Below are 11,847 nucleotides of genomic sequence, written 5' to 3'. Positions count from 1 at the left end.
GTATTGTAGAATTTTTCTAAAATAAATATGTTATCATGAAAAAAAAATTCTAATGTTAAGTAAATTGTCAACATTAGTGCAGTCAAAATTTAATGAAGAAATAAAGAAAAAGTATGGAAACTCATTCATTCAATTTCACACAAGTAAATAATGTAATTCCCGTTACTATTTATTAATAAAAATCAAATTTAGTGATGTTTCTCTTTCATACAAAAACTGGAAAAATTCTACATATGTTTGAAATTGTTATTACCTTACCTGCATTCTTGTCAAAGATAATCTATATAGGTAGGTTGATTTTTTTAATGTTTAATTTTGGGTAGTGTGTTTATTTTCTTGGGTGTCCAAATTAAGTAGGTTATCTATTTTGGTTTGGCACATGCAAATCAAAATTTAGGTGTGAAAGCGGTGGTTTTAGAAAAAAACAAGAAGATTATTAACAGTTGATATGATAAATGATAATGATAGAGAGAGAGAGAGAAAAGGCGTGGCCATAATATTGAGATGAGAGAAAAAGAAGAAGAATGGAAAAAGTTAAACGAGCGTGCGGCCCTGGTCCTGGTCGTGGCCCTGGCTCCTGCACCACTGAACTTGTGTTTTTGCTTTGGCCTTCATTCATTATTTATCATCAGTGAAGGCTCAATTCACGCCACTATCTGCGCTTTTATCATAAATTATGATGCCTATGCTTTGTTTTTCTTGGGTCCCTCTTTACCCTCTTCTCACACCCTCTGCTAACTTAAAGCACAACATTTGTTTTTGCTTTCTTTTTTTTTTTTTTTTTTTTGGTATTAATAGAAAGGAACATTGTTGTGAGTGCAGCCCACTCATTTTTATTCCCTTAAAATTTAGAGCATTGCTGTAAATTATCACCTCCTTAAGTGGAGTCTTGTAATTGAGCCATATTTTATCATAGTTATTAAATTAAATTATATTAAATCTCTTACAAAAGAAAACTTATGATGGACCGATACTCAGGGACGGACCCACTAGTACTAATGTGGGGGTTATAACTCTCACTAATAAAAATATTATCTTTTAAAAAGTTAAATATAAATTTTTTAATTTAATAATTATAGACTAAAATAATAGAAAAATTCCCACAAAATTAACTGTTGAATGATGGGAGAAGAAATTTTAAGGCGCCAGTAACACGCTCACAATGGAGACCTAAAGCATTGAAACCTATGAATGAGAGGTTTGGGAAAGATTTTTCCATTTGTAGTTCTGACAAGGGAAACCTGCAAATTTTCCCTCTTCTTATCCAAGCTTATATCGAGAGGTTGATGTTGATATTTCTCTAAACCTTATTTTGCAAGTGGACCTAGTGGGCTAGGATGTTCATTGGATCACATCCAATATTTTTAGGCCTATCCAGATCCGATCCAATCATATATTGCATGTTAGATTTTACCATCTGATCTGATCTAATTAATTTCTATCATCCAATCGATCTAACATCCATTGGAAGTTGGATTGGATCAGTTCTATCCATTGGATGTATTTCATATATATTTATTTGTTTAATTTAGATTTATCCAATATTTTAGACCTAGTATTTTTTGGATCGGATCGGATCGGATCCATCCAATATTTTAGGTCCAGTATGTATTGGATTGGACTGGATCCATCCAATCCAAGAAAAAATGAGTAAAATTTTAATGTTAATTTTCATATATACATATAGATTTGACGTATAACAATATAAAATCTAATACTCATCCAAACTAAATGAAAATACTAATTAGTTCGATTGGATGTTGGATGTATTAAATTTTTAGACACCCCATCCACCATCCGATCCGATCCAATTGGATATTTAAAAATAACATCCAATCCAATCCGATCACAATTGGATATCCAATGTTTGGCGGTCGGTTGTAATTGGATCGGTCGATTCTCATTGGATTGGATCGATTTATGCACACCCCTAGCCTAGACTTTTATTGGGCCAAAAGAAAAATTGGGAGCTTCCTTTATTGGGTCGAACTTAATTAAGCAGAAGTTGGGTGAGGACTCCACTTTGGGCCAAGACAATAGTGACCAACTTGATGAGAATAGAGCACTTGGTTAGTTCTTCCAAGCCCAAGATACTTATATGGAAGAATTGAAATTATGCAGTAATTTACACAAGCTTAAAGGCAAGGCACTCTTTGTGGATATTGGAGCACAAACATCCTCGAAAGTTAATGAACACACTCCATTTAAGAAGAGATGTTTGTGCTCTCGATCTGTCTCTCCTATTTCTAAAATTGAGTTTAAACTGAGATGATTCCCTGGTGTTATCTGTGATTTCTCGAATGGAGTGGCATGCGAAATTCCCCGTGTTAAAGTGGAAGAACCAGAAAAGGAGTTTTCTTACTCTATCAATAGCAATGGCAAGCATGGTTCCAATGAAGAGGATAGCCTATTTGATGATAACATGAGCCAAACTACCAAACCTCCTTCTGTTGGGCAATCTTTGCATCTCACGGTATGGAAAGCACAAGCCCTGATAAAAGATATTGATATTCCAACTAGAAAGTATTAGTTCCTGATGATATGGGCTCATTCGTTGGCAATTCTGAAAATTATTCCCCGCTATGGAGGTTGATAGATCACCACCTCCACAAGCACAATGAGAGGCATCTCTTAGAACTGTAGGGGGTTGGGGCAAACCTCTACAGTTTTTGAACTCAAATCCCTTATTCGGACATGCTCACCAGACTTCATCTTTCTTACTGAATTAAAAGTGGACACGTCTCAGTTGGTATGTTCTCTTAATAAGTTACATTTCAATAATAATGTTGTTTTTCCTGCTTGGGGGTGTGCACGTGGAATTATTTTGCTCTAGAAAAATAACTTTATCTTTGAAAGCATTAGAGTGAAGAAAAATCATATTTCGGGTCTAGTCTATTCAGATCTGGCTCATTATCCGTGGCTCCTCTCGTTTGTTTATGGCCTCCTTACTTCCATGAGAAAAAAAGATTCCGCATTTGATGGGGTTGGGGAAGAGGTTTGGAGGCGCGTGGTTGATTTTAGGGTATGTTAATTTTGTGCTCTCTCATTCTAAGAGAGTTGTCTCTAAAGAAAAAGATCAATTTATCCCAATTATATATGGGCTGATCTACTCTAATGGTCTAATTGACTATCAAAGGGGACAATCACCGTGATGGATAAGCATACTTAATCTGAATTGGATACGGGGATGGCTAATGCTCCGTGGATCACTTTATTCCCAAAGGCGGTTATTCATTCCCTCCACACAGCAAACTTAAATCATAGATTGTTGTATTTTACGCAAGGTGTTTGGAAACAAACTTTAAACGAAAATTTGAGTTTAAAGCTTGGTGGACTAGAGATGATCAGAGTAAATTAGTGGTGAATCATGCTTGGTCTACTATCTAACATCACTGGATACCGACTAGAATGTTCAAAAAGGTGAGTGTTATGCGGGTGGGCCTCCTTCAATGGAATAGAAGGCAATTTGGTGTTATTGATTCCACTATTCAAGACCTGAAGAAGGAGCTTAAGTCTTTACAAGATCAACCCACTAGTCAACGCAATTGGAAAGAGGAGTCCCAACTCAGAAAGTCACTTAATGAGTCCTTGATTAGACAAGCTGATTACTAGAAACAACAATCTCGTATCTCTTGGCTAAAAGATGCTGACAAATGCTCTAAATTCTTCTTCATTTCAACCACTGTTAGGAATCAAAGAAATGCGATTGAATGTATTATTAACAGAAATGGGGAATGAATTACTACTCGTGAAAGCATTGGTAAAGAATTTATGGACTACTTGGGTAGTATTTTTTTGGCGTCTCGTGCAATCCTTTTGGCTAGCATGGACCATTTGATTCACGACTCTATCTCTAATAGGGAGCAGGATGAGTTGCTGAGATTACCTAATGAAATAGAGATTAAACGTACTCTTTTTACCATGAGTAATCTTAAAGCTCCTAAACCTAATGGTATGTCTGTCTTATTCTTCAAATATTATTGGATACGGTTGGGAGAGAATTCTGCGAGGTGGTCTTGGATTTCTTCCGAAACAGAAATTTACACAAGGGCTTCAATGCAACTAATGTGGTCCTTATCCCCAAAGGAGGGAATCCTCTGAAAGTCTCTCAATACAGGTTGATATCTCTTTGCAATGTAAGCTACAAAGTGATTTCTAAAATCATTGCGAATAGAATTAAGCCAATATTATCAAGACTTATTTGCCCAATCCAAGTTGTTTTTATGCCAGGGAGGAATATATAAGACAACAATGTTATCATTCATGAAGTCATTCAATCCTTTTAGGGAAAGAGAGGAAAAGAAAGGTTTTTTGTGATCAAAATTAATCTTGCAAAGGCTTATGAAAAACTAGGTTGGTAGTTAATTGACCATGTTTTGAAGAGCTTTAAGGCCCCCGGCAAATTTTGCAACTGGGTGTATCAGTGTATTTCTACTACTACCTTTAATATTTGCATCAATGGTGGAACTATGGGTAAGATTGCCCCATCTTGTGGAATTAGACAAGGGGATCCCCTTTCCTCTTATTTATTTATCTGGGCGATTGAGATTCTTTCAAGTTTATTGGAAGACGCTATGAGAAAAGGTGTGATCAAAGGCATTAAGTGTAACGCCCTAAATAATTAGGCACGCTACCCAAAATACTTATAAGGCCCTAATCCCCTAACCGGGATTACTAATTAAAATAGCGCAAAATTTAAACTTTTATATTAAACAGACTGAAAATAAACTTGTAATATATTTAAACTTTTCAAAATAGTTGGGATCCCAAAAATATTTACAAACTTATTACAAGTTCTTTCTTACTAGCCGACCTAAGCGGCAAAACAGAATACAAAAGTCAACACTGTTAGACCCATAACCCGCTTGGTCTGAAGTGGCATGAACATGTACATTCTTCGCCCTGTTCCTGAAACTCATGGCTGATCAGCTAATGCCTTACCCTTTCCTGCACAGTAGAGCACCCGTGAGCCAAGCCCAGCAAGACAGTATAAATCATAACAAATATATTATGCTCATTCACATATGTCTGTATAGCACAGACCTGATCATTATTTCATCATGCCCATTTATGTCTACGTGGCGTAGACCTATGTGTTGCGCTCACACATCTAATTAAATCTACGTGACGTAGACCCACATGTTACTCTCACACGTCTAAATACATTAAGGCCTTAGAAGCGGTTCATCTCGGTTATGAGTACCGAGTCCAACCTGATTATGCCTTGAGCACATAATCCTTAAATCTCATTTCAATTAGCATGGCATGGCATTTATACACATATATCACTAGGGTAATAACCCTAGGCTATTACACCGTTCCTATTAGGGTAATAACCCTAATCCCGGTTACTTAACATTTATGCATATCATTCTCAACATAAGCGCCACTGCGCATACTCTACGTGCTAATCACTGTCTTACCTGTTGTCCCGCAATAGTAGAGATTCCAAATCCCCGGGTGCTCCTGACCAGGTGCCGGTAATCCTAGTCACACACAATCCGGGATTTTCACAAATAGGGTTAACCCCTGATTTCACATTCATAAAATAAATTCATGGCATTTCAAATACAGATAATCACATAGAGCTCGAAAAGAGCTTTCCAACGGTATAAAGAACGTCCCAAACGGAGTCCCGAGTCAAAAGTTATGGCCAAAACAAATTTCAGCATTTCCCGATGAACTCCAACCGGAATTCCGGATGAACCAACCGGAATTCCGGTTGTCTAGCAGAACACGAAATTTCTCAATCTTTAAACCCCCAAAACTCACTCAAATCATTCCCAAACATTCCCAAACTTTCCAAAGCATCAATATATGTCATAATAAACATATTCCACAACTTAAACCCAACAATTGCACTAAAAATCAAAAAGTGCCATTAAAGCACCAAGCTTGAGTTCCATGAACTCAAGCTTGCTTTTCACAACCAATTTCACAATTAACCCACTTATAGCAGCTAGCAAATATTATAGGTTCTAAAACACATAATTATGCATCAAAATCCAACAATAAACCCCATAATTTCAGATTGCACAATAATCACAAATCATGCTTCAACTAGCAAAACTCCAAGTTCAAGAACATGAACTTTAACCCAACACATACTTATTCAATTTCCAAATGAGTAAAACAATAGATAAAAAAATTAGATTAAGCATGTAAAACATCCTTGAATTGTACTCTAAGCCCAATCAAACACAAATCAAGAGATTAACACACAAATTATCAAGATTAAACATCCATTTCCCTAAACATGCAAACCAAGATCAAACAACTTAAAGCATGCTTTTTTCCACAATAATTTCAGCAAGAATTCAACCATAAATTTCACATAAACTTAGCAAGAATCTACCTCAACTCCAAGCTCAAGAATTCACAACTTCAAAGCTCCAAAACAAGCTAAGAACCAAGCTTTTCTTCAAATTCAACTTTGAAATAATAAGAGGGTTTGGGAGAGAGAGGGGGTCGGCCAAGAGTGAAAGTAAAACCAGAATTTTGCATTTCATTTCATTAAAAATCAATTTTAATCAAACATAGTAAATAGGGGTCAAATGACCAAAATGCCCTCATGGCTTATTATTCACACCTACACCCTCACAAGGGTAAATAAGTCATTTCAATACTCAATTAATTTCAAATAAATTTCAGATTATCATTCATCAAATAAAATGCCAAATTATCAATCCAATTTACATTTCGGGCCGAACCGGTTCGAAATTCCCGGTTGTGACTATACCGCGCTAACCTGTCAGAACACACCTGAAAAGACAACACATGTATACTATATAATAATATAGTTCCATTAAGCACGTAATCAAATTAATTTCATAATTTTACCCTTCTCGGGTCATAATTACTAAAATGCCCCTGGCTCACCAACGGGGTCTTAACATAATAAAATTCATATAATTTCACATATATTAAATTATATAATAATATAATTTCCTCAATTATACATATTTATCTAGTTAGGGTTTTGCTAATCCATTTCTTAATTCCGGGTATTACATTAAGCTTAGCAGCAATGGCCCAACATTTTTAAATATCTTTTTTGCTAATGACGTAATCATCCTGGGAAGTAAGCCAAGGGATTCTTGGACTGTTTAGATAGTTTCTGTTTGTGGTCTGGATAAAAAGTTAACAAGCTTAAGACTTCTATATTCTTCAGTAATAATATAAGTGATAGGATGCCCCGAGGCATTAAGGAGGCTATGGGCTTTGAGTGCCCTACGAACAATATAACATACCTGGGTCTCCCTCTTTTCAGAGGTAGACAGAAGGATGCAGATTTCAACTTTATTTTGGATAACCTTATTACGAAACAGGGTTGGAAGGTGAAGACACTCTCAAAAGCAGGTCGAGCTACCCTGATTAAATCTATGGGGCTCTCTCGCTCCTGATATATTCAATGCAGATCACCAAACTCTCCAAAAAATTGGCTACTAAAATTGATGGTTTGGTGTAATTTCTGGTAGGACAGTGATAGAAGTAACAAGGGCCTTTGTTTAAGGGGATGGGAATGTTTGTGTCTTCCCAAAGCTCGTGAGGGTTTGGGATTTTGTAAGTCCTTGGAGATGAATTAGGCCTTCCTAGACAAGTGGGGTTAGAATCTGATGAATAATCATCAATCGTTATGTTATGAAATGCTTAGGGCAAAATACATGAGGGGTAAAGACTTCCTCAATAGCTCTTTCAAGGGATCTAATTCCCAATTAAGGATGTTGTCAAACCAAAACATATCCTCGAGAAAAGAGCATGTAAAGTGATTAAGGATGGAAAGGATACTCGTATATGGGAGGACCCTTAGATAAGCCATGGCCAAGCATTTATCCCAAAGCCAAAGAGGGTGCCTATGGAGGAATTTACTAGGGTTGTGGATCATTGGGATATTAAAAAACCTTGCTATCTTTTTGAAGCATATACGGTGTCTAAGTGGGTGCCTAAGTGGTCATGGTAATGACCATTGGGTTGGGATTAAGGAAGCAAACGACCAATTTTGTACAAAGTTTGCCTACTTGATTCAAGTGTTGGATAAGACTCATCGGTGTGATGTTGCTCCTTCCCTTTGGAACAGGTTGTGGAATAGAAAAATTCTTAAACTTCATAAAGTCTTGTGGTGGAGGATTTTGTCTAATGCGCTTCCTATTTGTAAAATCATTGGGCAACAGATGACAATTGAAGATACGACTTGCCCTATTTGCGAGCGTGAGGATGAAACCATGGAGCATCTCTTTCTGTATTGTAATTTGTCTTAGCATCTTTGGCGATCGTCCCCGTGGGGACTCATTTTGATTCATTGTTGTTGACATAATTTGGAGAGCTTGCAATGATAAGGTACATAACAACAATTTAACTAGCATACAACATTATATTGGCTCTATTAATCATTGTGTATGCAGATTATGCCTTATCTATCCTCCCTACTCTTGTTGTTCCTACTGAGACTGGATGGTACTCCCCCCGAAGGATTGGATTAAGATCAATTGTGACGTGAGGAATGGGAGGGAGACTATGTGTGTGACAACTGTGGCTTGTGACTATCTAGGCTCGTTTGTGTGGATAGCTGTCAACAATTTACTAGTTTCAGACCCCCTCATTGGTGAAGAAGCTGCTTGTTTACTTGTTCTAGAGACTTCAATAGCTTTGATCTACAATTTTGTGATAATTGAAAGTGATTCGAAAATCACCATCAATGCTTTTAGAGGAAGTTCACCAAGATGGGAGATTGATAGTTATATTAGTAGGAGTATTTCTATTTCTAAACTTTTATTGGGATGTTATTTTGTTAAGATTTCTCGATGCTGTAATTTTGCGGCCCATAACGTGACTAAATAAGTGTATGCAAACAACTTTTCTGATTTGATTGAAGTGTCATCAATACTAGAAAATATTTTATGTAATGACCATGAGGTTTAATTTTCTTTATCTAAGAAACATTATAATTCTTTTTTTAAAAAAAAAAAAATCATGTATATTATTATATAATTAAAACTATCCAAATGGTAAAAAAATGCATAATACATCTTATATCCTTTAATTTTTTCCAATAAGTATTAGAAATATATTTTATTTTCCACGTAAGTATCCGGTTATAGCTAGAGAAGAAGAAGAAAAATATTTGTACTTTCTTATTTCTAATGGCATTCTTGGTGACCAATTGCCACGCGCTTCTGCCACATTCAAGGATTATTGTATTATCTTAAGTATATACTATAATTGTGCACAAAACATGCTCCGTGTAAAAGTAATTATTCTTTATTTAATTTTTGTTTTAAAGTGTATTTATGTTAGACCCATTGGAGGACATGGAAGAATAATTGAAGCAAGATCTTTATTATTTTTTATTTGGTTAATAATACATCAAGCATGTTGAGAGTTGGATTCCATTCATAAAATGCTTACATCTAAAACTAGCTATGACATAAAGAGATCATAGTGATATTATTAAAGTGCATCCATAATAAAATTATATTGCATCTTTTCTCCTATTTTATCAACATTAGTAACAAGCAATAACATGACAATATGATATAAAATATATACAAATATAATATGTATGGATATCCTTTGATTGGAGTTGTACTCTTGAAAGAAAAATACTTCTCATAAGAAACTTTTACTAAGCTAACATTATACAAAAAATACTTCATAATAAAATATTGGTTAAAATTAGTTAGTAGTAGACATATTCTGCACTTTTTAAAATTTGATAAATAATATTTATATTCTACTAATAATTTAAAGTACAAAATAAATCAATAATATCCATATATTATACAATGATAAAAAAAGTACAACCAAAATTTTGTTGAGCATCTATCTACTGGAGTTATTTTGTTTCTCACTTTCTCGAGATAAAAAAGCTAGGGGCTCTCACAATAATTCACAAATCCTAGTCGCTTAAGGTTAGTTTTTTTTTTCCCTCCCATCGGCTAGGGATGGCTTTGCCATCGCTACCTCTTGTGTGCTTTTAGCTCCTTTTTTTCGAGAGGGAATAAGCGTCTAATCTATGTTGACCCTTGTAGTTGTGTCTCTAATTTTTTCTGTCTGTTTATACAAAAGTTAATAAAAAAAATTAGCCATATGAAAACCACGACTTATATTAATTATGAAGGGGTATACATAGATTAGTTTAGTCGGATTGTAATATATCTTTACCAATTTAATATAAATATTAAATCGTAAATTTTTAATTGCAATCTATCTAATTAAAAAAAAAATTAACTCGCCCAATAATTTTGTTGGTTTAATTGGATAATCCCATAATCTTTATTATTTCTTTATTATTATTATTATTAGTGGTAATATTATTATTAGTAGTAGTAGTATTACTGTTGTTGTTAGTTTTTTATGTTTAAATAATTATAGATTTGATCAAATAAATGGATATATAATTATATATATTTCAAGATTAAAAGTGTTATATATAATCTAAATTAAATGTTCAAAACTTAAATATAAGATGAACATAAATTGAATAAATATTAAAATATTAAATAATATTTTTTTAAAAATAGAAAAAAAAAAATATATATCTATTCTATCTAAAATGTGCCTATATAACCGAATTCTTGATTTATGAAAAATTAATGGGAGACTTTTTTTTAAAAAAAAATATAATTAGTTAGTTAAACCTAAATAGCCCACTAGGTGTAAAGTGACTGGGTTCTAATTAATCCACATAAGTGTTGTAATTAATAATAAATTTGTTCATATGGTTTATTTTTTTATTAAAAATTATTTTCAAATTTTAATATTTAGAATTAGTTACATTTTAAATATTATTTTAAATTAAATTTGAATGTTTGATAGTTTAACCAGATGGGCATTTTTATTAATTCCGAAGAGAAATATAGGACGAATAATAAATTTTTTTAATTACTATTACAAAGTATAATAGTAATTTTTATTTTTATTTAAATCACTATTATGCTTTCAAATTTCAATGATGATCACAATATTGAATATTATTAATTCTAAAATTATGATATTAAAAAAAATTAAAAATTAAAATAAAATTAACATACGTGACTTGGCACGTAACATCTATTTAGTATATATATAAATGTTAATGCAGTGTAGATTTTAAATGTCACATTAATATTCAAATACAATTCAAATTATCAATTATATAGTATAAATTTCTAATTAAACACTATATACTATGAACGTGAAATAATTTAACTATTAAACATAGTTAAATAATTATAGACAATTTTAGTATAAAATACATAATCTGTTTATTTAAGTTATTTGGACGAGTCATAATAATATTTAATTCACTTAATATATTCCGTTGGAGGTTGGTTTTTTTTGTTGGTTATTTAAATTGTGTTTTTTATTGGTTTATTTAGATAAGATAAATTTTTTTAACACCCACCGTCTCTTTTCATAAATTTAAAAAGTACTCCCTTACATATTTTTTACCATTTGTATTGTTTTAAAAGAAAAAAACAATCCTTTTATCTGCAACAAAAATGATTTGTTTAAGAAAATCTGAACATATATTAATATATTTTTAAAGTAGGTTTATCTTGAATAATCATACCTGCATTGTAGTGGAGCAAGAAGAAAGTCATGAAAGTGAGATTAAAATGTATTTTTAATGTGTAATGCTAACGGTAAGATTACCACGAAAATGGAATATGAGCACAGTTAATTGACAAGTGTATATACCATTTTGAAACTGAGAAGACTACGTGATTTAAACGTGTATAGTCATTTTTTACGGTTTAAGAGAAAAGAAATGAAGAAAGTGGAGGATCAGTCAAAAATAAAATAAAATAAAAATAGTCAGTTAAAGGAGGGTGAGTGAGTTTGAGTGTGAACCATTTTCTTTACAAA

General features: G+C 33.2%; 1 long non-coding RNA gene across 1 annotated transcript; it reads right to left on the bottom strand.

The window, feature by feature from the left end:
- Window positions 1–4,684: 4,684 nt before the first annotated feature.
- Window positions 4,685–6,652, bottom strand: LOC133031729 (uncharacterized). Its single transcript, XR_009684820.1, has 3 exons — window positions 6,356–6,652; window positions 5,424–5,486; window positions 4,685–4,947 (listed from the first exon to the last, which is right to left on the bottom strand). It is a non-coding gene; the product is annotated as an uncharacterized LOC133031729 (long non-coding RNA).
- Between the last annotated feature and the right edge of the window lie 5,195 nt (window positions 6,653–11,847).

This window comes from Cannabis sativa, chromosome 1 (assembly GCF_029168945.1).
Source record: "Cannabis sativa cultivar Pink pepper isolate KNU-18-1 chromosome 1, ASM2916894v1, whole genome shotgun sequence".
Lineage (NCBI taxonomy): Eukaryota > Viridiplantae > Streptophyta > Magnoliopsida > Rosales > Cannabaceae > Cannabis > Cannabis sativa.
Note: the sequence above shows the minus strand (reverse complement) of the source record. Positions and strands in the feature narration are given on the sequence as shown.